At 43.8% G+C, this 27,685-nt stretch overlaps 1 long non-coding RNA gene across 1 annotated transcript in view; it reads right to left on the bottom strand.

Moving 5' to 3' along the window:
• The window catches only part of LOC132356503 (uncharacterized), a 33,851-nt gene extending 12,963 nt beyond the window's left edge, over window positions 1–20,888 (bottom strand). The window contains exons 1-2 of the long non-coding RNA XR_009499895.1: window positions 20,817–20,888; window positions 15,390–15,518 (exon numbers count right to left, since the gene is read on the bottom strand). This is a non-coding gene — a long non-coding RNA (uncharacterized LOC132356503). The remainder of the gene's footprint in view (window positions 1–15,389; window positions 15,519–20,816) is intronic.
• Window positions 20,889–27,685: the final 6,797 nt, after the last annotated feature.

Below are 27,685 nucleotides of genomic sequence, written 5' to 3'. Positions count from 1 at the left end.
TTTTTAAATTTATTTATTTATTTATTTTTGGCTGTGTTGGGTCTTCTTTGCTGCACATGGGCTTTCTCTAGTTGCGGTGAGCGGGGGTTACTCTTCGTTACAGTGCACAGGCTTCTCATTGCGGTGGCTTCTCTTGTTGTGGAGCATGGGCTCTAGGCATGTGGGCTTCAGTAGTTGTGGCACGCGGGCTCAGTAGTTGTGGCTCGAGGGCTCTAGAGTGCAGGCTCAGCTGTTGTGGCGCACGGGCTCAGTTACTCCTGGGCATGTGGGATCTTCCCAGACCAGGGCTCGAACCCGTGTCCCCTGCATTGGCAGGCGGATTCTTAACCACTGCACCACGAGGGAAGCCCAAAGGATCCATTTTTGAATGCCAAATACATGCTTAGGACACCCTACCATCTTCTTCCAGGATGCATGTCTGCCTGTCACCAAAATTGCCGCCCCCAAAAAATGTTTACAGACTTGTATGAGTTTGTTGGGAGGGGGTGGTTCTTGGCCTGGCAAGGCTAACATATGTGCAGAACCTTGAAAGAAAGTCTACTTTTTTTTAAATTTAATTTTTATTTTATATTATAGTCTAGTTGTTTTAGAATGCTGTGTTAGTTTCAGGTGTACAGCAAAATAATTCAGTTATGCATATACAAGTATCTACCCGTTTTCAAATTCTTTTCCCATATAGGTTACTACAGAGTATTGAGTAGAGTTCTCCATGCTATACGGTAGGTCCTTGTTGACTCTTGGCCAGGACCATATCATCATCACCTGCTGAGTGCTCCTGAGGCTATTTCAGCACCTCAGGGAGGAAAAGATAGGATGGAGGCTGCTGGGCACAGGGACCTCAATGTTCTTAGCCTACACTCTCCTACTGAGCTTCTGGAGCACACACCAGGTGCCTAATCTTGGGGGGAGGGAAGCATAAAAGGCCACATCTATTATCCTTTCGGCAGGACCACCCTATGTCAGATGCGTCAGCCTCACGTTCTTCAAGAGCTCCAGAGAAAGAGTCCATGCCTTCATCTCCTCCCTCTAATGACACTAAAGAGGATGCTCTGGGAGATATTCTGCAGGTGTCCCTCTCCACTGTGGTACCACTTATCCCATACGAGATGCTATTGGATCAGTCAGGGTTCCTGGTAACAAGTAATAGAAACTGGTTCTGGGTCTTTGAAGCACTAAAGGATTAAGGGGAAATTATGTGAGGCTCTCAGAATTGGTGTGAAGTTGGAAGAATAGTTTTGGGATGGCAAGAACCACGGAAGACCTGGAGAGAAGGGTCATAATGCATAAAACAGGGCAACAGTCTTGTTGCAGGCAGAGCATGATCAAGACATCACTGTGACAGTGACAGGCACCACTGCGATGACTCCAACCTCTGAAACCCCTCTCCTTCCCTATGTCACATGCACAGAACCCAAAGTCTTCAAGAGCGAGCATCTGATTATCCAAGCTTAGGTCACTGGCCCAAACTGACCATAGCAAGAGGCAGATGGAGGAAGTATTTGGCCCCCTTGGTGTCCATGGTGAGGAGAGTGGAGAGAGGCAGGAACCAGGAACCAAGAAAAAGCTCAACAAGAAGATGTAATTCCCAATAAGACAATTTGGGTGGCTATTGGGAAGGAAAATGGATATATTGTAGCCAATAACAGTAACATACCAGTCCTTCCCCCAAAGAGATGTAGGTATTGAATGTTGTGGTTTCAATAAATCCTGGGATGAGCTCTGTGAACTCACCAAAGGTATTCGTGGTCCCACCAAGTTTGATTTCCACGAACTTTCGTTGCAGTACTTCCTCCTCACATACTTTCCCTACATTTCTTGAGGCTGCTGGCCGAGCAATTAGACAGTCCTCCACTGCATCACCCAGGCTGCCTTGCGAACATTGGCCGATGTTTTGTACTTTGACATATTTTTCACTATTCCATCTCTGAGCTTTGCTTCTTACCAGGTGCAGTGATTTGAAAAGCATTTATCAACATAGATCTTGATGTAGGTGGCTCCTGTGAGTGTCTTGAAATGGAAAAATAAAGGATGTTCTGTGGCTACAGCTGAATCAAGCCACCAGGGCAGAAGGAAACTGACACATCACCGCGAAATCCTACCAACTAAGAATCCACGTCACACCCAAAGGAGGACCAGTGGGCCATACTTGAGGACAGCGTCTTCTTCTCAGGAACCAAATGGAACACATATTACATGCTCTGAAAGCCACTGTCTGTAAAGTATACCTTTTCTAAGAAAGAAAAAACACTGCCAAACAGTGAGAAAATGTTTCCTTATCATGGAGAATTTTTTTTTTTTATAAATTTATTTATTTTATTTATTTATTTTTGGCTGCATTGGGTCTTCGTTGCTGCGCATGGGCTTTCTCTATTTGTGGCGAGCAGGGGTCACTCTTCATTGTGGTGCATGGGCTTCTCATTGTAGTGGCCTCTCCTGTTGTGGAGCACCAGCTCTAGGCGTGTGGGCTTCAGTAGTTGTGGCACGTGGGCTCAGTAGTTGTGGCTCTTGGGCTCCAGAGTGGAGGCTCAGCAGTTTCGGCGCACAGGCTTAGTTGCTCTGTGGCATGTGGGATCTTCCTGGACTAGGGATCAAACCCGTGCCCCCTCCATTGGCAAGTGGATTCTTAACCACTGTGCAACCAGGGAAGTCCTTCATGGAGAATTTTTATCTTATATGTTTTAAAAGAGATGTTTTAGTCTTATTTAGATACTGGTTTTATAATATACATGCAACAATAAAAAGGAAAACCCAAGAGAAATAAATTAGAAACATCTTCACATTCATACTCTTCCAAATGGCTTTTTAACTCAGAGTCACTGAAAGCTGTGTTTCACTACATAAACTCTCCTCTGTGCCATGAAGAGTTTAATGCTACAGTACATCTTAAAAGAATCCATCGAAGACCTGAAAGCCAGTGGTACTGACTTCCTAAGGTGGCTCCACAATTATTTAGAGTTTGCCTTCTTCTGAATTCTCCTTTAAGAGTTGGCAAACCCATCTGATGCACCATCTTTCCCTCCCCTCCACCCCTACCAAGGAATTTGGCCCCCAGGGACTACGAGAGGACCATCCCTGGGACTGTTCCAGGCTGCTGCCACCCATGCTGTCGACTTTGATGTGGCATTTTCAAAGCTGAAGCAATGACAACAGGTAACAACTGACACCTGGCCCATAGTGATTGCAAAATACTGACTGCAAGATGCACAGAGATTTCAGAAGTGTTACAATATATGTTAAAAATATATCTTACCATTTTGGAATTAATTAAATATGAGATGCGAAGATGCTCTTTAGGGGGAATTCCCTGGCGGTCCAGTGGTTAGGACTCCCACTTCCACTGCAGGGGCACAGGTTCGATCCCTGGTCGGGGAACTAAGATCCCACAAGCCGTGCAGCCAAAAAATAAATAAACAAATTAATTAATTAATTAATTGATTCTGATTACTGTTTAAAAAAATTTTTTTAAAGGTGCTCTTTAAACTCAGAAATGCTGCAGAATGACAGTTATTTTAACAGCTATTGTCACACAAGATGTGGTCAGCAGGACTACATGTTTTTATGGTGCTATCCTGACTCTGTCTTTTTTAAAATTTAGTTTAATTTTTATTTTATATTGCAGTATAGTTGATTTACAATGTTGTGTTAGTTTCAGGTATACAGCAAAGTGAATCAGTTATACATATACATATATCTATTCAGACCAATCACCTGTAATGAAATTGAAACCGTGATTAAAAATCTTCCAACAAACAAAAGTCCAGGACCAGATGGCTTCACAGGTGAATTCTATCAAACATTTAGAGAAGAGTTAACACCCATCCTTCTCAAACTCTTCCAAAAATTTGCAGAGGAAGGAACACTCCCAAACTCATTCTATGAGGCCACCATCACCCTGATACCAAAACCAAAGATACTACAAAAAAAGAAAATTACAGACCAATATCACTGGTGAATATAGATGCAAAAATCCTCAACAAAATACTAGCAAACAGAATCCAACAACACATTAAAAGGATCATACACCATGATCAAGTGGGATTTATCCCAGGGATGCAAGGATTCTTCAATATACGCAAATCAATCAATGTGATACACCATATTAACAAACTGAAGAATAAAAACCAAATGATCATCTCAATAGATGCAGAAAAAGCTTTTGACAAAATTCAACACCCATTTATGATAAAAACTCTCCAGAAAGTAGGCATAGAGGGAACCTACCTCAACATAATAAAGGCCATATACGACAAACCCACAGCAAACATCATTCTCAATGGTGAAAAACTGAAAGCATTTACACTAAGATCAGGAACAAGACAAGGATGTCCACTCTCACCACTATTATTCTACATAGTTTTGGAAGTCCTAGCCACGGCAATCAGAGGAGAAAAAGAAATAAAAGGAATACAAATTGGAAGAGAAGAAGTAAAACTGTCACTGTTTGCAGATGACATGATACTATATATACAGAATCCTAAAGATGCCACCAGAAAACTACTAGAGCTAATCAATGAATTTGGTAAAGTTGCAGGATACAAAATGAATGCACAGAAATCTCTTGCATTTCTATATACTAGTGATGAAAAATCTGAAAGAGAAATTAAGGAAACACTCCCATTTACCATTGCAACAAAAAGAATAAAATACCTAGGAATAAACCGACCTAGGGAGACAAAAGACCTGTATGCAGAAAACTATAAGACACTGATGAAAGAAATTAAATATGATACCAACAGATGGAGAAATATACCATGTTCTTGGATTGGAAGAATCAATATTGTGAAATTGACTCTACTACCCAAAGCAATCTACAGATTCAATGCAATCCCTATCAAATTACCAATGGCATTTTTTACAGAACTAGAACAAAAAATCTTAAAATTTGTATGGAGACACAAAAGACACTGAATAGCCAAAGCAGTATTGAGGGAAAAAAACAGAGCTGGAGGAATCAGACTCCCTAACTTCAGACTATACTACAAAGCTACAGTAATCAAGACAATATGGTACTGACACAAAAACAGAAATATAGATCAATGGAACAAGATAGAAAGCCCAGAGATAAACCCACGCACCTATGGTCAACTAATCTACGACAAAGGAGGCAAGGAAATACAATGGAGAAAAGACAGTCTCTTCAATAAGTGGTGCTGGGAAAACTGGACAACTACATGTAAAATAATGAAATTAGAACACTCCCTAACACCATACACAAAAATAAACTCAAAATGGATTTGAGACCTAAATGTAAGACTGGACACTATAAAACTCTTAGAGGAAAACATAGGAAAAACACTCTTTGACATAAATCACAGCAAGATCTTTTTTGATCCACCTCCTAGAGTAATGGAAATAAAAACAAAAATAAACAAATGGGACCTAATGAAACTTCAAAGCTTTTGCACAGCAAAGGAAACTATAAACAAGATGAAAAGACAACCCTCAGAATGGGAGAAAATATTTGCAAACAAATCAATGGACAAAGGATTAATCTCCAAAATATATAAACAGCTCATGCAGCTCAATATTAAAAAAACAAACAACCCAATCCAAAAATGGGCAGAAGACCTAAATGGACATTTCTTCAGAGAAGACATACAGATGGCCAAGAAGCACATGAAAAGCTTCTCAACATCACTAATTATTAGAGAAATGCAAATCAAAACTACAATGAGGTATCACCTCACACCAGTTAGAATGGGCATTATCAGAAAACCTACAAACAACAAATACTGGAGAGGATGTGGAGAAAAGGGAACCCTCCTGCACTGTTGGTGGGAATGTAAATTGATACAGCCACTATGGAGAACAGTATGGAGGTTCCTTAAAAAACTAAAAATAGAATTACCATATGATCCAGCAATCCCACTACTGGGCATATACCCAGAGAAAACCATAATTCAAAAAGGCACATGCACCCTAATGTTCATTGCAGCACTATTTACAATAGCCAGGTCATGGAAGCAACCTAAATGTCCATCGACAGACGAATGGATAAAGAAGTTGTGGTACATACATACAATGGAATATTACTCAGCCATAAAAAGGAACGAAATTGGGTCATTTGTTGAGACGTGGCTGGATCTAGAGACTGTCATGCAGAGTGAAGTAAGTCAGAAAGAGAAAAACAAATATTGTATATTAACGCATACATGTGGAACCTAGAAAAATGGTACAGATCAACTGGTTTACAGGGCAGAAATTGAGACACAGATGCAGAGAACAAATGTATGGACACCACGGGGGAAAGTGGCAGGGGGGTGAGGTGGTGGTGTGATGAATTTTGCAATTGGGATTGACATGTATACACTGATGTGTATAAAATTGATGACTAATAAGAACCTGCTGTATAAAAAAAATTTTTTTAATAAAATAAATAAAAATTAAAAAAAAGAAATCACAATCTCAGTACCATAGACAATCATAAGCAGTGCACAACTCAGACCCTAAGCTTAAATTAAAAAACAAACAAACAAACAAACAAAACCAAGCTAGAGTAGAGGTGATTGAACCAAGATCCAGAGTGTCAGAGCATAGCTGATCTTGAGTGTAGTTGAGCCAGAGTTTCGACAGTTGAAGCAAAATCAAAGACTAGGAGGAAAGCATTGGCCAAGAACACAGGGGGGTCCAGAGAGTTAAGCAAATTAAGCCACAGGCAGGCACCAATGATCTGAGTACAGCGGATCAGCAGGTCTTGGTTAGACTTCATATACACTTCCTGCCAGAGCAGATGCCGGGCAGGGCCCAGGTCTACAGAAATGAACAGTGCATGAACTACAGCTGGAAAAGGTGAAGAGCACTGGGGCCACCATGGAGGCTGATTATTCCCAGGGCATGTGTGGGGTTGACACAGGATCCTTTGCGCATCTTGGTCCAATGAAGAATTCCTTCTCTGGCTCTCGGAAAGATTTCCTGATCCTTTTCCCTGGTTATTCCCTGGAGTCACCTTGACTACCCTCAGCAGGATGACTAAGTTCCAGATGTAGAAACACCCTTGGATATGTTTTCATCTGATGTTGTTGGACACAATAAAAGATGACGAGCACTTGAAACAAAAATGAAACTTTCCTTAAGGCACGGCCACCCCACCTCCACACGCACAGCTGGAGTTTCCTGTTAACGTGATGCTGGCATATCTAGAGGTTCTGGCCAACTGACAAAACAATTTGCTGGTGATGGTGGCTTAATGACAAAGCGGAAATCTCTTATGGACTGCTGGGGAAGCAAAAAGTGTCCAAAGAACACAGCTTTGTGTTATTGTAGCCACAGGGAACAGCGGGAAGAGGGATACCTTTATTTTCCACTGTGAAAGTTCCAAAGAGGACAAACTCTGCAGGAAAGCCCGGGCCTATATATATACATTTCTACTGCTGGTCCTATTCAGTCCTAATCAAGGCCTACATCATCCATGAGCTTATCCACATCGGAAAAGAAGAAAAACAAAACCCCGGTTGCAAACCCCTGCACAACTTGCTTTTGACAGCATTTCCCTGGGCTCTGCGGGAGATAGGAAGCTTCGGAAATGTTTGTACAAGCGGCCGCAGGGCAGCGAGCTAGCAGAAAGCTTAGTGTTTCAGGGATTGTGTTTTCTTGTAGCTCAGTATAGCTCAATTTGATTAGCCCTTGGTCTGATCAAAAGGTAAAGCGTTGGGATCTATAAGTTGATCTTTTTTAGAAGTTGAAGATAAAAGACACCGAGTACTGATACCACACAACTGAGTATCTTCTGATCTCTTACGAAATAAAATGAACAACCGAAATCATCAAAGGCGCTTATTTACTTCACACCAGACCAGAATAAGTTCCATGATTTTATTAATAATTTCCTTGAGGGGGGTCCACTCTTGCCTGATGGGAGGGTCACTCCCTTGTATACACCATGTAATTTAAGACTCCAAGGGCTCCTGAAGAGAGAGAGTCTCCTGCTGGCCTTGAAGAAGTGAGCTGCCATGTTGACAGGGACCCATGTGGCCGGGGACTGTGGGCAGCTTCCAGGACTGACAGCAGCCCCCAGCTGACAGCCAGCAAAAAACAGGGACCTCAGTCCTACAACCTCAAGGAATTGAATTCCACGTGAGTTTGCAAGAGGGCCCAGAGCTCCAGAAAGGAAAGCTGATTCCCTGGCTGCATTTGTCTATTACAAGCGCAGCAGTTAACCACCTTCTACACACATGTAAGTGTTTCTGAGGGCATGTTATACAAAGTGGATTTTGTAAATGGATGTTGCCAAATCGCCCTCCATGGCTGTACCAATTGACACTCCCACCATGACCAACCCTGTTTGAGAATGCCCAGTCCCCAGTACAATATGAATATGGGGACTAATAAAGTGAGCCCCAATCACTTTATTGATTGATCACTAACAAAGTGGAACATCTTTTCGTATATATGTTGCCCACTTGGTTTTCCTCTTCTGTGAAATGCCTTTTTGTTTCTTTTGCCAGTTTTGCTATTGGATTATTTATCCTTTTTTATTGGCCCATAGAAATTCTTTATTAATTCTGAATACAAATCCCATTTCAGTTATATGTTGTAAATATACAATATTTGCATGTCAAAATCCATAGCTCATTTTTCCCCTAAAATTTGTGTATGGTTTTTTTTTATCATATAGAAATTTTTAATTATTGATGGTGCAGTCAAATGTATTCATTTTTATGTGTTTTGATTTTGTTTCTTTCAAAGCCTTCCTACCCCAAGATTATAAAAAAAATTCTCCTATATTTGCTTACAATATTTTCATGGTTTTGTTATTATGTTTTCCCTTTCATTCCATCTGGAATTTATTGTGAGTCATGCATTCTTCCACCCCCCAATCTGGTGTCCACCCTCACCACTCACCTGATATTGCTTTGGGCAAGGTCTCTAGGGATCTCTGTGCTGCTGAATCAAAAAGACAGTTCTGTGGCCTTGTTTTATGTAACTTCTCAGCAGCATGTGTAGAAGTTGAGCACACCTCCTACTGTGGACACGTGCCTCCCTTGGCCTCTGGGACGGCATCCTTTCCGAGCTTTCCCTCCATCTCACTGGCCTTCCTCTGTCTCCTTTATTGGATCATCTTCTTCCCAATCTCTAATTCTTGGTATTTCTCAAGGTTCAGTTCTGAGCTGTCTTCTCTGTGTCCCCCTTGGGGACCCAAGCTTTATATACACTAGAGTGATTCCTTAATTACTATGTCTTTAGCCTTTGTCTTTCCTGAGCTGCGGCTTTGTACATTCGGACACTTGTCTGACGTGTCTCTCTGGACAATCCACAGCCATCTCAGACTTCACATGTTCCAAGCTGAATTTTTTTAAAAATTTATATTGGATTATAATTGCTTTACAATATTGTATTAGTTTCTACTGTACAGCAAAGTGAGTCAGCCATACGTATACACATACCCCCTCCTTTTTGGATTTCCTTCCCATTTAGGTCACCACAGAGCACCAAGTAGAGTTCCCTGAGCTACACAGTAGGTTCTCATTAGTTATCCATTCCATACATAGTATCAATAGTGTATGTATGTCAAGAACTCTTGACCCCATCCACTGCTCCAAACCTGTTTTCCCTCTAGGCTTCATCACAATCCACTCCTTCAACTTGAACCAGACACCTAGGAATCACCCTTGGTTTCTTCCTTTCTTCTACCACTGTATCCAATCCGTCAGCAAGTCCTGTCAACTTTCTCTCCCCCATACATCTTGATCTAATGGGCTTCCCCTCATCTCCTCCACCAGCCTCGTCCAGGCAGCTAATATCTCTCACTCCTGCTTTGGCATCAACTTCCCTGCGTCTCTTCCCTCTCCTCCCTGGAACGGTCTCTTTTTAAAACGTACGTCATTATCATTCCTGCTTCCAATGTTTCCGTGGCTTCTCATTGTACTTAAACAACCCAAACTTCCCCCCAGGGTCTCTGAGACCTCCTGTGGCCTGGACCCCGACTCCCACACTCATCTTAGGTTACCCTTGCTCACAGGTCCTCCCTCGGTTCTTTGAACAAACCCACATCTCCCCCATGTCAGGGCTGGATTCGTATCCTGGGGCTGCTGGGACAAATTCCCGCCAACTTGGTGATTTAAAACAAAAGAAAATATTCTCTCACAGTTCCCAGGGGCCAGAAATCCAAAATCAAGTATTTCACAGATGAGAAACTGGGGTTTAGAGCAGGGCCCACAGCCTCAAGGACGTGCCCTAGTTCCTGCCCTCAAAACTAAAGATCCACAGTAAGATACCTTTTATAACAACAAATCACTTTACAAGGGCAAAGACCAGAGAAAATATTTGTCATCTAGAGTTATTCAGTGAAGCAGCTAGACTAGACCCAGATCAAAAAAGCTCTGTGACTGTGGATCAGGTTATGGAAATAACTGAAATGCAACGCCTGTGGATTTGTTGCATTTACATTATAGAAAAGGAGAATTTGAGACTAAGGATGTAGGGTGATCCGTAGGTATTGTCTCATACGAGGAGGATTTCCCTAGACATGTTTGAACCTCCAATTCTGTGTTTCATTCTGAGTTTTGTCTGTCCCTGAGGCTTTTAAGTCGACCCAAGAGAGGGATTATGACTATTTATGACTCTGCCTATAAAACACCACAGGGCTTAACCTTCCAGCAGGCGAAGGGCCACCACATTTACACTTCAGTCTCCCTGCGGCTGCTTTGAAACGCTCTGCTTTTCTTCTCAGAGGCTTTGGGATCTGGGCAGACACACACTCTGGAGTTACCTCCTCTTAAGCAGATCATGCAAGGATTAATTTATCTCAGTAAACACAGGGATCCCAGAAAGACAGCCAATCACTTCCCAGGAGGATCAGAAAACCTCGAGGGTGAAAGAGAAGCCATCCCAGGCCTCTCCATCAGGTCGACAGCACAGTGCTGGAGCCTCCCACAGAGGTCTGGGGTTGCCTGCGTCTCCCGCCACCTGACACCACGGTGTGGGCAGTGGCCTTAGGCAGGGAAGGCTCTTCTGGAGCTGCTTCTGCTGCCCCAGAGCTGGCGCTTAGCTCACGGTGTGAACCTGCAGAACAGGACTTCATGGTTTCCCAGAGCCCTCACCCATCCCAACCCTTGCCCTTCCAGGGTAAAAGTGCCTCAACCAGCAGCGGCTGGCCTTGCTCGGGGCCTCGCACAGATGCTGTCCCACGCCACCCTTACGATTGCTTTATGAGCAGCTAGTGGCCAACGTCTGCATCTGCTTGGTAGATGTTTAGTCTTCAAACTTCTATTTCCTCCGACCTTCTGCCTGGCCTCCTGTGCTTGACTAGATAAGGATTTCTACTGGTTCAGGGGTGGATACATCACACACAGTAAGAGTTCAGTGCGTCTGGGGGATTTTAGTTAAAGAAAATTAAGCTTCTCCGAGCCTCCAACAGGCCAAAATGCACATTGCAAACTCCAAGAGAAGGGTATGGTGCAGGAATTTCCCAAACGTATGTGTTTACACACATTATCTTGGGTCCTAAAAGTGATGGGCAGAACACAATTGGGGGAACCCTGTTCTGGGTCACATACCCCTCTGTGCTCAGGAGGGTGGGAAGAGAGGGCAGAGCATCTACTGTGAGTCTGTACGTGCCAAGAGCCGTGGCACTTTCGGCAGGCATTGCCTCAGCATCTATAGTCTCTCAGCGACCCAGCGAGGCGGGCACGGTCAACTCCGCTCCCTAGATCCGAGATGACGCCACGTGCAACCACAGTAAGGCCCAAACACCAGAAGAATCCAAACAATAAAACTTCCCCCGAAGGATAGCTTTATGATCATCCATGTACAAAATCAGGCCATTGTACTGAGCAAGGAACCATATGCCGTGGTGCGTGGTGCGTGGCAGTGGTGAGCTCTGCCTGCTGGGCCCGAACGCCTAGTCAGTGAGGTCATGGTGGCCTTGGCCATGCGATACGGACGGGATGGGGGCGGGGATGCCCATGGATGATCACAGATAGTCAGAAGACACTTTGTGCTGTGAAAATCTCAGAAATTCACCCAACAAAGGTCATTTACAGTCGAACAGGAGCTACTGCAGAGTCCAAGGCTGCAGGGGAAATTCTGGAAAGAAAGGAGTGGCCAGAGCCAACCAGAGCTCTCAGAGGCCTGTGAACCAAGGAAAGGAGGACGCAGATGAATTTCCAGATTTTGGAAAGAGAATTGATAAGCAGTATTCTTGCTTTTTATTTTTTAAATTAGCGTTTCATTTTAGAACAATTTTGAATTTCCAGAAAAGTTGCAAAGATACTCCAGAGCCCCACGTGCCCATACCCGGTTTACAGAATTATTAACATTTGTCACAGTGAATGAACCAGCATCGTTACATCACTAACTGAAGTCCAGATTTTATTCAGATGTCTTTAGTTTTTACCTAACGCCCACTCTCTTTCTGTTCCAGGATCTCATCCAGGACGCCACGTCACACTTAATCCTGTCTCCTTAGATTCCTCTTGACTCATCAGAGTCTCCTTGTTTTTGGTGATCTTGATAGTTTTGAGGGGTACAGGTCCAGTATTTTAAGGAATGTTCTTCTATTTGGGTTTGTTGGATGCTCTCCTTGTGGTTAGACAGGGGTTCTGCGTCTGGGGAGGAAAGCCACAGAAGTCAGGTGCCCTTCTCATCACATCACACTGAGGGCAGGTACTATCAATGTGATTTATGTTGCTGTTGACCTTGAGCGCCTGGCTGAGGTTGTGGCTATCAGATTTCTCCATTGCAAAGCCACTCTTGCGGGCTCCCCTTTCCATGCTGTCCTCTTGGAGGGAAGTCACTATGAAGTCACAGCCCACACTTGAGGGACGGGAGTGATGTTCCTCCTTGACAAGGCAGTGTCTACAGGAGTCATTTGGAATTCTTCTGCGTGGGAACCATGTCTATTCTCCTCCGTTTAAAACAATGTATTGGGATCAACAGACGAATGGATAAAGAAGATGTGGCACATATATACAATGGAATATTACTCAGCCATAAAAAGGAACAAAATTGGGTCATTTGTAGAGACGTGGATGGACCTAGAGACTGTCATACAGAGTGAAGTAAGTCAGAAAGAGAGAAACATATCGTATATTAACGCATATATGTGGAATCTAGAAAAATGGCACAGATGAACTGGTTTGCAGGGCAGAAATAGAGACATGGATGTAGAGAACAAATGTATGGACACCAAGTGGGGAAGGAGGGGTGGGATATGAACTGGGAGATTGGGATTGACTTATGTACACTAATATGTATAAAAGAGATAACTAATGAGAACCTGCTGTAGAGCACAGGGAACTCTACTCCACTTTGCTGTACAGTAGAAACTAACACAACATTGTAAAACAACTATGCCCCAATTAAAAAAAAAAGAAAATGGTGACAAAAAAAAGTGTTGGGGGAGAGGGGTAAATTAGGGGTTTGGGATTAACATATACACACGACTGTATATAAAATAGATAACCAACAAGGTCTTCCTGTGTAGCACAGGGAACTCTACTCCAGATTTTGTAATTACCTATAAGGGAAAAGAATCTGAAAAAAAAAAAAAAAAAAAAAAAAAAATATATATATATATATATATATATATATATATATATATAACTGAATCACTGTGCTGTACACTTGAAACTAACACGACATTATAAATTAACTATACTTCAATTTAAAAATGTATTCAATTTTTAATTTATATCATGATGGACTCATGAATAGTTATACTCTACGTTGTACAAATATGTGTATACAATATTACGTTATTTATTTTGTTGCTAAAATTACTCAACCTTGGTCATTGGGAACTCCTTCAGCAGTTCCTGGGTCCCTTAGATGAGCCCCCATTGGTGTGTGTGTGGGCTTATTCTGGGAGAGTTTTGTTTCTTTAGCCCGCCCTTGTTTGTTAGCACTCCAAAATGCTCTAAGCTCATCTTGTGTATTTCCTGCCCCAGCTCTTTCTAGAAACAGCCGTTTCTCCAAGAAGCCCTGCTCCGTTCTATCGGAGAATGGTGTTAGAAACCAAGACTAGATCTTGGTGGGGGGCTTGTTATTCCTGGGGAGTCATTTCTTCTAGGACCTCCCAGCAAACAGAGCCAAAGAATCTATGCGTGTGTACTAACCTGACCGTGTAACCATCTGTATCTAAATTAAGCTACCCCCTGTCTCCACCTCTGATCCAACATTACATGGATTATTCTCGCCTCTGCTTCTTGCTGGTCCGTAACCTTACAACCCAACGGTGTGAAACCTGGCTCCCGCCATCCCCTGGACATTGACCTCACGATTCAGTTCCAGTTTACACATCTTGTGGCTTCAGAATTCTTAACCCACATCCTCATGGGAGACAACTTTACACCTAGAGTCCTGTGCTTATGAGCAGCTCCTTTTGCCTTTAGTCTTAGAGTGTCCACTCATTCCCAAAGTTACTTGATCACCGTTCCTCCAACCCCCTCCAGGGAAGGTGTGTCATACATTTGTAGCACAGTTAGATTCTTTTGTCACAGCCTGCCTTCCATCCTGGGATCCTCTGACCTCCTAAATGATTTTTTAAAATTTATTTTATTGAAGTATAGTTGATTTACAATGTTGTGTTAATTTCTGCTGTACAGCAATGTGATTCAGTTATACATATACATACATTCTTTTTCATATCCTTTTCCATTAGAGTTTATCACAGGATATTGAATATAGTTCCCTGTGCTATACAGGGGAACTTATTGTTTATTAAATGATTTTTTTAATTTGCATATACTAAGGTTAATGCTGTGCCATGAATAGGATAGTTTTGACAAATGAATAGCGTAATGTATCCGCCACTATAGAATAGTTTCACCGTCCTGAAAGATGCCCTGTGTTTCACCTATTCCATTCTCCCCCTGTATTTTTGTTTTTTCCTCCCATTTTCAAGTAAGCAGATATTTTAGATACCAAATAATGTTACATGTCATGTAATTTTTAATTGCTTGACATCAAGTAGTTACAAGAAATAAAAGGTTGTTTTAGAATCACATTATTATCAAATATGTTTATTTTGTATTAGACCCATGTAACTTATTAGTCACAATAATTTAGAGGTGCAAACTTTCTCTTTTAGGTCACTGTGCACTTTCAGAGTTGAGAAAGCTGAGTTCCAGAAACTTCACTACCCCCCAAAAGAGGTCAGGGCCTGGCCATGCCCAGGAAGCCATCGATACTGTAGCAAGTGCAGAGCCAGCGTTGATACATGGATTCAACTTCCCACCTGACCACGTTACCTTTCAGAATTTTCATAAATCCGGGGGCTTAAAAACTTAGCAAGGACCTTCTTTTCGCCCAGCAACCAGCCCTTGCCCGACCCCATTTTCTTAAAAGTCTAAATCATGTCTATTTACAAACTCCAAGTTTTGCCACCAAGGCTTTACTATGCCCACTTTGCAGCCCAGATTAGAGCAAAACGCAGAGACGAATTTCCTCACCCCATGCTTGCAGTCAGTCGCTGCTTGTCGTTGACTACAGCTTCATGATCTCAAGAGCACATGTCGTGGAGGTAAAACTTTATGACTTTCATTAATTCCGTGTCCTCGGCTGTCATGTTTCTCAGCTTGCTGTCAAACCACAGAAGTATATTTTTAGGATATTTTGAAGGGAAGCGGTGTGACAAAATTTATAGCAAGGCTTCCGGAGAGACTGAAGCAGGTGGATTCTGCTAAACACACACATGCGCACACACACACAGAGACACACGTGCGCACGCACACGTAGAGACACACGCGCACACACACACGCAGAGACACACGCGCACACACACACGCAGAGACACACACATACACAGAGACACACACGCGCACACACACACACAGACACACACACGCAGAGAAACCCAGGCACAGACACGCGCACACACATGCAGAGACACACGCGTGCGCACACACGCAGAGACACACACACACATGCAGAGACACACGTGCACAGACACACGCAGGGACACACACATGCAGAGTAACACACGGACAGACACACGCACACACACACAGAGACACACACACATACACAGAGACACACGCGCTAACACATGTAGAGACACACATGTGCACACACACGCAGAGAAACACACGCACACACACACACACAGAGACACACGCACACACACACACACTGCCTGGCACATAAAAAGGATAGGAGATGCATTCTTTGGGACCTCAGCTACATCACAAGAACGTCCTTCTGTGTGTGTATTCTGATTCCTGGGCCTGCGTTTTCCCTTTCGGTGTCACCTCAGGCACAGGGAAAAGCATGCCACAGTAGCAGGGAAGGAGGGAAACCAGGAGGGAGGGAGAGAATAAAGTGAAAGGACAGGAGGAAAGAAGGGAAGAGAGAAGGAGAGAGACGCGGAGAGGAAGGTGACTGCTGCAGTCCCGTCAGTGATGCCAAAAATGGGCAGGGGGAACACTGATGGCGGGAATCAGGAAAAAAGTTCTCCTTCCAGTGAAGAAGCCACAACAAGCCTCTCCCCAGGTGGTCAATCGTCTCTCTCAAAGTGACTTTTTAAAAAATAACGTTATTAAAATGTTCTGCCTCTAGCAAATCCTCTCCTGATCAGAGATAGTAAATATGCAACTTTATTATTGCATTATTCATCACTAACCCTGAACAATACCGACGGCCCTGGGCTCTTTGGCCTTCAAAGGACCTTCCTTCATTAAAAAGATTATATTTTATAACTGTTTGGGTATAAAGACGAATATATTGATAATATCTATTAACTTCTCATTTGGCCTAAAATTGTGTATTTTTTTCCTTCTGGTTTTAAATGAAATTAGGACATTTTTGTGGGTCCTGGGCACACAAAAGTACTATGGGCCCTGGACACTGTCCCCACTGGGTACGTTGGCCCTGACGACACACTTTTGTCAATTGGTTGGTGCAGTTCACGTATGTCACCACGTGGTCCCCGGATCCTGACCCCAACCTGGGGTGTGGAGTTAATGCCATACGTGACCCGGGTGTGAGTTTGTATTGCCAAGCGCCAGTGGTTGAATTCATTGCTCTACGTTCACTAAGTCTGTTCTTAAAAATCAGCAGGAAATATGTGCATATCTGTACCATAAAGTTTACAAAAGCAGCGCTCGTGTGACAGAGAGGGGCTGAGTTTACTCAGAAAGATGAGTTCTGTCCCGCTCCACCGAGAGCACGTTTCTGTCCTGTAGGACCACCCAGAGTGGAGGAAAGTGACCTGGAAAAGGTAAGGTGTCAGCAGGAGAGGTTTGTCATTCTTTTCTGGGTGAAGATTCTGAGGGCATAGGCATTAAAAAACAGAAAAAAAGAAAGAAGATAAGATAAATGGAAAAGCAAATTCCAAAGACTCTCCTTTTCTTCTTGAGAATTAGATACTGTCCCTCAAGTCTTTCACAATGTTTAGGATTTGTTCTTAGGAAGGTTTTCAGAATGAAATAAGGCGTTTGTTTGCCAAATTGATCTATTGTCAAAATATAGTGTTTACACTTTAGTAACTCAAATCACTAGAGAAGTTCGCGGAGGAACCTTGGAGGAGCTGCGTTTAAAGTAACAAACAGCCTCTAATGTAGCCATTGCACAGGCTGTGGGAGTGAATGGGCGCCTGTACAGCGAGTTCCCTTAAATGTACGTACACCAGGCAAGTAGAGCGGAACAGTCCATTATTTTGCACTTAAATTGCATTGTTTTGTAGACCATTTCTCCCAGATCTTTGCATGACTCATGTCTTATCATTAAGGTCGCAGCTCAACTATTCCCCCCTAGAATGAGAACTTTCCTGACCACCCTACTATTTTTTATGCCACTTTGGTATTTTATTTTCCTGTTAGTATTGGTGACCCTCAGAAATTATTTAGATATTTGTGGATTGGTGGTTGGTTCACTCGTGTGTTGTTTATCTTCCACTACTAGAATTTAAGCCCTACGAGCGCAGACCACTTACATGTTTTGTTCACTGTTGTATTTCCAGTGTCTGGAATAGTGTCTGGCACACATTTGTTGAATAAACGGTTGAATGAATGAATGAATGAATGAATGAATTTGAAGTCTCCTCCAGAGACAATTGGAAACAGACTTCTGAATATTTCTGGGAAGTAACAAGGAGTTAGAATCGGAGGTCCTGGACGGTCCTCTGACCTCACTCACTCATTTACAGATGAAGACAATGCTGTGACCTAAAAAGGTAAGAATTGCCCTGGCAGGACCACTCTGTGGTTCAGAGGCCCCAGCTGTTTCCAATTCCTGAGGCAGCCCTCAAACCACAATTTGAAAATAAAGGCACATGAAAATCAGACCGAGAACCAACCCAAGTCATCTTCTCTAAGATAAATAACGGTCTGTCTGCTCTCACGCAGCTGATATTAATCAAGGCGAGGCCATCGGACACCAAAACCAAACATGTGTCTCTCTCTCCGAGCTTTTAGGCCAAGCTCGCGATCTCTGGTTCCCGTTCCCTCTCCTGGCTCCCCCATCCCTCACTCAAGGTTAGTAAAAATGAAAAGAGCTACAGCTTATGAAGAATTCACCATATCCTGGATATTACACTAAGTGTTTTATATTCCTCATCTCCCGGAGGAGACACCGTTATCCCCAATTCATAGGAGAAGAATTTAGGCTTAAGATGTTAGACATTTGCCTGAGGTCACACAGCTAAGAATATGGGAGCTTGAGCACCAGCTCAAAAAAATTAAATAATTTTTTGAATAGAGAATACATTCTTAGTGTCCCAAATTGGAAAAATACGTATAAATTTACTAAAAAAAAACCCCACCCTCCTACTCATAACTACCCAGTGTCTCGCGCCACCCACAGACAACCATCATAGGTTTCTCGCGGCTCTTTCTAGAGATACATTATGCATATACAAGTCAATAGGGTGTGTGTGTGTGTGTGTGTGTGTGCCCGCGCACACACACACACACGGACATTCTTTTGTAACTTTTTGCTGTGGAAAACGATGAACATATACAAAACCAGACAAAATCCTATAATGGAAACCCATGTTCCCATCATCCTGCTTCAAGTAGTATCACCTCAAGAACAATCCTGCTTCAACCACACCTGACCTGCCCCCTCCCAGACATCACAGCATTTCATCTCTAAATATTTCTGGGTGTCTACCTAAAGGATGAAGACTTTTAAAACATAACCAAAATACAATAATCACAACCTAAAAGTTAACAACAATTTCTTAAAAACCTAAAACATCCAGGGAGTATTCAAATTTCTAATGGCTTCACAAATGTCAGCCTTTTTAAAAAGTTTGTTTATTTGAATCAGGAGCCAAATAATACACATGGTGCAGTCGCGGATACATCTTTTAAGTCTCTTTTTTATATATATTTTTTATTTTTTATGTTTTAATTTTCATTTTATATTGGAGTATAGTTGATTTACAATGTTGTGTTAGTTTCAGGTGTACAGCAAAGTGATTCAGTTATACATATACGTATGTCTATTCTTTTTCAAATTCTTTTCCCATTTAGGTTGTTACAGAATACTGAGTAGAGTTCCCTGTGCTATACAGTAGGTCCTCGTTGCTTATCTATTTTTTATATATAGTAGTGTGTATATGCCAATCCAATCTCCCAATTTATCCCTCCCCCTCACCTTTCCCCTTAAGTCTCTTTTAATCTATAGATTCTCCCTTTACTTTTATTCTTTTACACTCCTTGCAGTTTATTTGTTGACAAAATTGTTTGTTTGTTCTGTAGGATTTCCAACAGTCTAGATTATGTAAGGGGGGAAAAATCCCTTCTCCACAAATGGTAGCATAAAATTCATACTGTTTTGTACTTTTTTCACTTAACAGACCTGGCTAATCCATTTGACAAATCCTTGTTGAGCACCTAAAGCTTTTCTGGGTGCTGGAGACATAACAGTATGTAAAGCAAACAGGCAAAGCAAACATCCCAGGGGATGGAGATGGGCACACCTAAATAAATAAAGAAAGAAATGGGCACAACATTGAACATGTATTATCAGGAGAATAAAGCAGGGAAAGGACAGCAACTGCGTGATGAGAACTTCAAGTCTCGGCCATCTGAGAAGACGGCATTTGAGCCAACTCTGAAAGCAGATGAGAGCCTGAGTCACGCGTCTCTCTGTGGGAACAGCGTTTTAAGTAGAGGAACAGCAAGTACAGTGGCTCCACGTACACTAGAGAAACAAGACTTTAGGCCAGGAGTTGCAAATATTTTCCCTTCAGTGTAATTTTTCCCTTTTGCTTTTTGTATGGTGACTCTCACCATTTAGGAAGTTTTGACTTTTAAAAATGTAGTCATCTGTAAATTTTCTCTTTTATGGCCCTTGGGTTTTGGGTCAGAGTTAAAAAAGAGCTTGGATTTTGAGTCACCGTGTTATTTCACGGCCCAAGATGGCCTTGGTTTAACTACGGTTCTAAATAACCACAGAATCTCAATGGTTGAACATCACAAAGCTAGTTTCTTGCTCACACCATCCATCCATCCAGGGCAGACCAGTTCAGCCTACCTTCACTCAGGGACCCAAGCTCCAGATGCGTCCACCACCGCTGTGTCAGAGGAGCTGTAGCGAATTGCACACCAGCACTGGCGGGCTTTTGTTCACGTTTCACGGGCTAAAGCTCCACCTACAGCCCACCTGAGCACAAGGTGGTGGGCAGTGCAACTCCAGGAGTGCCCGGCAGGGGAAGGGACCATGTGTGAACAGCCCAGGAGGGTCATCAGACCACCTAGCTCAAGTCAAGGGGAGGGAGCTTTTCTATTAACCCCAATTCTAGGACTTTCCCCAACCCAGTCAAAAGCAAAGTAGTGCAAAACAGACACACGACTAGACCCAGCTGATTGGATTGTGTAGCCAGTTTGAGAATCTGTACAGGACAGATGCCTCAGAGAGCATCACCTACTCACCCACAAAGCGCCACGGCTTCCGCCGTCTTCCAGAATGAAGAGGCTGTATCCTCACACTTCAGGAGCCAAGAGGGCACGGTTACCCCCTGACTAGTTTAGCTTTTCTGGGTGCAACATCTGGAACCAATGCATAAATGAATGCTGGTTACTCTCAGATAAAAATAAATAGTCTGTACCCTACAGACCCAGAGAAAGGTGCTGTTTGTTTAGATGATGGATCTTTTGCAGATTTAGTGAAGCCCATGGGTCTTGGAACTTTCAACATAAACAATGAGGAAACCAAAATAAACCCTTACAGAGCAGAAGAGATAGAAACATTTTCTTCAGCATGAATCATGAGTTAATGACTGTTCCTAAAAATGTAAACAAAATTAATTTATGCTCAGTCAGCAGCTAGAGAAGAGGAAGAACCCAGTACCTGCCTTGTCTTCAAATAGAGAATATTTGGAGACAAGAGTTGCGTCCGATTTTTCTGCTTGCTAGAATACAATCTCCAGTAATGGGGGCTTCTTTTGAAAACATACATGAGTTGTAATAGAAACGGGGATCTCATGGGAAACTCAGCCTAGAAACCAGTGGACACCCAGACTTTGATGGACATGAAACCACATCCAAAGCATCCTCGGAATCTCGCCCAGCAGCAGAAGTGGGGTTCTACGTAAAAGAACCTCAGGGGAAAGTGGGGACCTGAGAGTTAGTGCTGGTGCCTTGCTGGGACGGGTAGCGGTGAATCTTCTTCATAATCTGGGACAGAATGCAGTGGTAAAGGAGCTCATCGAAGTTCAGTTACCTTTTGGGGATCCAGGCCACGCACTCTTTGAAGAGACAGGGATGGTAAGGAAAGAGATGTCACATGACAACCTCTTACTTCATTAGAACAGGATAGCGTGAAAAAGACAAATCCCAGTTTTGGATGAATCGGTTTAAAGAAGATTTAAAAAAAAGACTGGACCAGATGGTATTATTGTACTATTTATTCCAAATATTTGCTTTTCCTTGCTACTAGGCACACGCCTAGAAGGTCCTGCCTGGAGGGAGAACAGACGTGCTGCCCACTGAGGTTCACTATGTGACTTTCTTTGTCAAGTGGAATTTATACAATTGTCTGAACAGATGTTTTCAGAGCCCTGGTATGCTTCTGCCATTGTTTTGTTCCCTCTGCCACAAGACTAAGATAGGGGCCCCTCCTAGCCTGTATTGCAGAAGAATGCAGGGTGAAAGTTGATGTACCGCCAACACGTACACGAGCAAGAAATAAATATCCGATGTTGTAAGGCACTAGGATTTTGGAAGCCATTTATTATTGCAACATAACATAGCTCAAGCTGATGGATACAGATATCAGGACCAGAACCGTAGTGCTGATCTAGCAAAGACCCTGACATATATAGCATGTTGCCTGCAATAAGAAAAACGGAGCAAATGTGCTGTGGCTTTAGTTAAGAAGTGGGGAAAACAAAACACGGGTAACATGAGTTTGCTTTTATTGCCCGCGTTTGACAAGGAACTACAAGAAAGAGATAAGCTCCAAAAAGATTTCCAGTTTGAAAGTAGAACTGACAGGGAAATACGGGGGAAATCCAGATATCCCAAAGTTAAGAGCGTCAGAACAAGGGGGTGGGGAGTAAAGATGAGATAAGGGAAAGTGGGTGAAAGCTGTTTTAGAAGTAATGGATCTCTAAGTCTCCTTGTCCCTCCCTTGTCCTGGGCCACTTCTCCCTCGCCTCTCTGGAGAGGGTAGAACCGCAGGTCAGGAGACTGGGACATGGCAATCATAGTAGTGGGTACAGGTAAAGTATGTCTATTGAACGTTTGCTGCAGAGATATTCCAGCCTTTTTCTCCCATTCAACTCCCAGATCACTGGTGGCCATACCCTTCCTCTCCAGCCAGGAGATGAAAAGACTCCCTATGGAGAATCTCACCAGCCCGACAGGAAACATTCTAAGATATTGACATTAGGGTCCCCCAACAGATGGTCACAATATAGTGTGAAAATCAACAAGTCCCAGTCAGGAACTCAGAGCTTCTAATCAGCATTTTATTTCTCAGATCTTAAACTCTGCAGCCAGGATTGACACACACACACACACACACACACACACACACACACACACACACAAACACAGTTAATATATTCAGAGACATAAGAGAAAATTTATCATCCATGATACAAGAATGAAGTTTTTTGAAAAGGGATCATTCAGACATTCAAAGCTCAAAAAAGAGCTCTTGGAAATTCAAATCAATTGCAGAAACGAGGAAATCTCCCAGAGAGTAGTCAAAAACACAAAAAGATGAAAACTACAGAGTGAAAATAATAAAATTAGAGGATCAGATGGTCCAACACTAATATTTAATAGGAGTTCCAGAAATACACTAGAAAAAAGGGATATGAAATCATCAATTCAATGGCTTAAGAATATTCTCAGAACTGAAGGACATGAGTGACCAAAGTGTGACGGTCATTGAGATTCATATCAAAGCTCGACATGTGAAATGTCCACTGCCAGGAACCATCAGGAGATCCTACAAGTTTCTAGAGAGGAAACACAGATCACGCAAAGGGTCAGTATTCATGGCTTTAGATTTCTTAGAAAAGGTACTAGGGACTTCTCTGGTGGTGCAGTGGTTAAGAATCTGCCTGCCAATGCAGGGGACATGGGTTCGAGCCCTGGTCCGGGAAGATCCCACATGCCGCGGAGCAACTAAGCCCGTGCACCACAACAACTGAGCCTGCACTCTAGAGCCCTCGAGCCACAACTACTGAGCCCGCGTGCCACAACTACTGAGCTCACGCGCCTAGAGCCCGTGCTCCGCAACAAGAGAAGCCACCACATTGAGAACCCCACACACAGCAATGAAGAGTAGCCCCCGCTCACTGCAACTAGAGAAAGCACAGCAACAAAGACCCAACGCAGCCAAAAATATATATATATACTAGAAGCAAGAAGATATTCTAAAGAAAAGTATTATCTGAACTATTCCTCTCTATCTGGCAAAACTTGAGCTTGAGCATGACAGTAAAATAAAGACATTCTAAGACATGCAAAGCCTCAAAAATGTATCTCGTACATACATATCATTTTGCAGGAAGCTACTAGAAGCACTCCACCAAAATGAGAGAGCATGGCAAGAAAGAAGAGGCACGGGGGGCTTCCCTGGTGGCGCAGTGGTTGAGAGTCTGCCTGCCAATGCAGGGGACACGGGTTCGAGCCCTGGTCTGGGAAGATCCCACATGCCGCGGAGCAACTGGGCCCGTGAGCCACAACTACTGAGCCTGCGCGTCTGGAGCCTGTGCTCTGCAACAAGAGAGGCCGCGACAGTGAGAGGCCCGCGCATCGCGATGAGGAGTGGCCCCCGCTCGCCGCAACTAGAGAAAGCCCTCGCACAGAAACGAAGACCCAACACAGCCAAAAATAAATTAATTAATTAATTAATTAAAATTAAAAAAAAAAAAAGAAAGAAGAGGCGTGGGGTGTGCGGGAACCGCCCCCCCCCAACCAGAGGGAGACAAAGGGCATCCCGAGGATGAGAAGCGAGGCCCCGAGATGACCCGACAGAGGCAGCCCCGTCCGGCTGGGAGCCCAGTGACACCACAGGTCATCAGAACACCCCCTGCCGTCTCCTGAAACCAGGTGCCCAGCTGAGCACCTGCCCCGTCGAGCTCATTCGGCTTCTCCTGTCCATGTGCTGATAAAGCTCCTTCTCCTCCTCCACGACCTACTGTTCTTGATCAGCTGAGACCCCCCCATTTCACCCCACAGAAATGTCCTCCTCTGGCAGCTCCTGGGAGGCTCTGGTGACTTTAGACCCAGAAGTTCTGAGCAGCCGACCAGATCACATCGCCCCTGGGCCCAGAACCTGTTCCACAGCCAGGGGCCTCAATGGTGTGAGCCCGGGGCTCCCCATGGACTCGCGTCCCGACGTTTCCAGAAGGGCCTCTTTCTTTGCATTCAGGGAATCTCGACCCGGAAATTCCATTGAAGTTACCTTCTCCTGGGAACCTAGGGGCAGTTTTTTAAAACTTATTTAACTTTTTAATTCCAGTTAATTTTGCATTTGCTACCCAGTCAAAACTGAACAATGGATCCTTCGGGGATATACACATGGGCTGGAAATCTATTTTAAAAAGCAGAGGAATCATTGACACCAGAGTTTGGAGAGGGATTAGCTGGGCGTGAAGGGAAGGGGCTGTCATGAAAAAGAGGAGTGGGGAGGGTTTTGGAGATGTTGTCGTGATTCTCCTTCAGAGCCTGAGACAGGAGTAGGCAGGGTTCATTTTATTCCTCTTCTTCTGATTGCCCATAAATGTTTTATATTCTATGATGTATGATACATTTCATGAAAAAATTTATTTAGTTTTATTTAAAAAAGAGTCAAGTAGCAGTGAATGACTTAAGCAACAAAAAAAGAATGCAGACGCTCTGTACTGACGCAGAATGATCGCTAAGGTATAGCGTCAGGTGAACGGAACAGAGGCAGAATAGCCTGCTTAGGAGGTGATCACTGAGTAGACAAATAAGAAAAGGAGACACCTACCTGTACACCCCTGCCTGCGTATCCATCAAAATGTCCGTGTAAGGACACATTCGGGACAGTTAACACTGAAGTGAACACCGGATGCCGGGGGGACCAAAAACGCAATTATCTTCACATCCTGCCCCTTCATAGTTTTGAATTTTGAGGCATTTTAAGGTTTTACTTATCCAAAAAACTTTGTTTATAAAAAGAAGTCTGACAGTACCAAACCTAACGTTATTGAAGATATGGCGGGCCCATCGGGAAACCTCCTTGGAAAGCAATCTGGAAATATCTCAGAGAGCTGGGGCCAGCACCGACGCTCCGAGAAAAACCTCCTTCACATGTGTTCAGGAACATACACAGGAACATTCAGAACAGCCTTGTATGTATATAATGAGTTAAAAAGGAGGAAAGATAGAAAGAAGGGTAGCAACCTAAAATTTCCCCCAAGAGGAAAACGCATTTAAAGAAATTCCCATGGATCCGTACAACAGACAATCATCCCAGAGTAGAAATGAATCTACAAGGATCAAAACCCCAAATTAAATGTGGAAAGGAAGCAAGTATGGAGATGATACACACTCAGTGATGCTGTTTACGTGGCGGTGTTCACACGCATGAAAAATGTATTTATACGTAAAGTGCATGAGGAGGACCCAGGTGAATTTCCGGGTAGATATTACCTCCAGGAAAAGATGGGAAATAAACTAAGGGAAAGGTATAGAGAGGCTTCATCTGGGTGGGTCGTGCCTTCTTTCTGAAGCTGGGGGGTGGGCACCCGCCCTTTATTATATTACCTGTTCTAACTTCTTGATTCTACGTTATACTTCGTTTAAGTGAACAAAGTATCTCACTCGGCAGACATTAGATTATAATAACAAAAGATGAACAGAAAAGATAAATTCCAACAAGTCTGACCCTGCAGGGGTATTTTCACCGTGTTGCGTCCAGCCAGATTCATTTGAACAGGAAAAAAAGGTAGGAATAAAAAGGTCCTGGAGTTTTGCTATGAAATCATCAGCTATTTAGAGCTGTGAGGAATTTTACTCATTGCATAGTCCAAGCCCCTCGTTTTTATAGAAGAAATTGGGGCCCAGAAAGGGAAGTGACCTGCCCAAGAGCATGAGACAGAGAAAGTCCATGATGGGACCGCGTCCAGGTCCCCGTCTCCTGGCCCCTGCCCGGGGCTTTGTCCTGGACACCGTATTCTTATCAGGGAACGAGCAGTGATTTCCCAAGAAGGCGTGCAGTTCCTGGACCAAAACATTAGCCAGCCTGTCGCTTGGGCACCACACCAGTGAGCCTCTGCCTGGCAAATCCTGAGAACAGGATTTCCTAGAGGGAGCAAAGCAAACAGCCCAGTGCGTGAGTCAGATGTGGGTGCAGCTACCTTCCCAGGAGGTGGGCCGGGTGAATCGCCTGCTAGCCTGCCCATTGTACACGTGTTACACAATTACAGATGGTGGATTGTGTGCGAGTGTGCCCGTGCGTGTGTGTGGCATCTAATATATAGTAAGTGCGCGGTGGTTGGTACCATTATGATCATCCTATCAGGAGAAGTCACAAGTTTTCAGGGCCTGAAAACAAGGCTACTTTGGTTCAGAGAAGAAAACAAAACAAAACAAAACTGCCCTGGACCTAGTCTCACGTTTCAAGTTTAAGGTGAACTAGCCTTTCCCAGCTCGCCGAAGCAATGCATGTGGACGTAGACGTGTTCTCCCATCCCCTCGGAGGGCCTCCATGGACACACCCCGGGGAGGAGGGTGATGACAATAAAATAGGACAGTTGTCCTTTAACCCACAGACACAGCCCCTTGAATGTCTGGGGACGTCACGGGAGGGTCAACAGCTCTCAGACAATGAGCAGACCAGCCAGGGAAGCAGGTCACACCTCTCCTTGCCCGGCTGTGTAACCACGCCACTGGTTGTATAAAGAAGCACATCTGAATGACAAGTGACAGAGGACTTCAGAAGAGGAAGGGTCAGCAAAGCCTCCAGAGGGAGGAAGAGAGGTCCCAGCCTCTGAGAACACGGGTGGTCGAGGGCTCTGTGCCCAGTTCCAGCGTGTGTGTGTTAGGGGTCCCCACACCGCCAGGCAGATCCGTGACGCCCGCTGGGTGTCCTACACTTCAACTCGGTTCTCAGGCTGTCTACCTGGAGGCAGGGTCGGGTCCCACAGCGCAGGGGCTCAGCCCCAAAGACCGCCCCCCAACCTCAGACGCCAGTCACAGGCGCAGACTGTGCCCTGGGCTTCTGACCAATGGCCGGAAACGGGAGGCTCCCACGGGCCTCCTTGGGTTCAGTTCATTTGCTAGAGCAGGTCCCAGAGCTCAGAGAAGCAGCGTGT

Source organism: Balaenoptera ricei, chromosome 2 (assembly GCF_028023285.1).
Source record: "Balaenoptera ricei isolate mBalRic1 chromosome 2, mBalRic1.hap2, whole genome shotgun sequence".
Classification (NCBI taxonomy): Eukaryota; Metazoa; Chordata; class Mammalia; order Artiodactyla; family Balaenopteridae; genus Balaenoptera; species Balaenoptera ricei.
Note: the sequence above shows the minus strand (reverse complement) of the source record. Positions and strands in the feature narration are given on the sequence as shown.